Here is a 1,157-nt window from a genome sequence, read left to right as displayed (position 1 = left end):
CATCCACATACTCATAGCAGTTTCCCCCTTTCTTGATCTGAGGTTCAGGAAAAGAAGTTAAAGGCTTTGTTTTGGTGGGTAGGTAGTAGAAGAATCATCCTACTCTACTGTCACCCAGGCGCTTTCAGCCTGCATGGATCCCACTGCCAGCTGTGAGCACATGATGTGCCTCTCACTCACCATCCACACGCCTAAGTCCACCTGTCCACTCAGCAGGAGCCCCACACAGAGGCGGCGATCTGCTGTGTCTGCACCACTCTGCTCCCACTTACACTCCTGTGTTCAAAAGGGAGCGCCTTGTTCACCCAAATGGCACTTAACACACAGATCTAAACATATTGTCCTCATGTTGTCCCAGCATGTAGGTGTGGGCCCCAAACCCACAGGGGACAGGGGACAGGTAGATGCTTCTCACCTCCCAGGTGTATCCGTTCTTAGTCATCTTCATCTTCTGTGACATGGCCCTCATAGCGGCCAAAATTCAGACCCAGTGGCAAATCGGACGCCTCGTTCCACACTCCAAACCCAGCGTTAGGGATGCCTGAAAGTCTGATGCTCAGCCCAGGGGGCAGAGTGAGGACTGAGCGGTCGAGGTGCCCCTTGTCCACTGCACTGTCCTTTACAAATGTAGGGGGACCATGAGTAGCACAGCTGTCAATGAAGTAGTTCTGACAATTCTTGCAATCTGGAGGCGGGAGCAACAGGGGTTAGTGAAGGTATAGTGCGTGTCCCTGAACATAGAGAGCTTCAGTCCTGTACTCCAGGCAAGGAGACGAAGGGAATGACGGGAACCACATGACCATCCGACTCTATTGTATCAAGACGTAATTGCCTTGTGCTGGCCGAGTGGCACGTTGGTTAAGAGCTCACTTGCGATGACAGGGAACCCCGGTTGGGATCCCACATATGAGGGCCAGTGACACGGCCTTCTACAGCTAAGATGTTGAACAACAGCTCAACCAGGAACTGGGCTGCCGTGAGTCACCGGTGATGGCGTAAGCTGCCCCATGCTGCATGTGTTGCCATGGGCTACCGTGTGTAGCCAGCAGCCAGCATGACTGGCCGTCCAGAGGCTGGCAAGCGACTGCCTCACCAGGGAAGAGCGCAATGATAATACCAACATGGGCCAGTGAAGTGACGTCCTCCACAACTAGACT

General features: G+C 53.6%; 1 pseudogene; it reads right to left on the bottom strand.

The window, feature by feature from the left end:
* LOC109378813 (histone-lysine N-methyltransferase PRDM9-like) overlaps positions 1 to 685 on the bottom strand; it is a 4,315-nt pseudogene extending 3,630 nt beyond the window's left edge.
* Positions 686 to 1,157: the final 472 nt, after the last annotated feature.

Source organism: Hipposideros armiger, unplaced genomic scaffold (genome assembly GCF_001890085.2).
Source record: "Hipposideros armiger isolate ML-2016 unplaced genomic scaffold, ASM189008v1 scaffold_4030, whole genome shotgun sequence".
Taxonomy (NCBI): Eukaryota; Metazoa; Chordata; class Mammalia; order Chiroptera; family Hipposideridae; genus Hipposideros; species Hipposideros armiger.
This window is presented reverse-complemented; position numbering and strand designations above follow the sequence as displayed.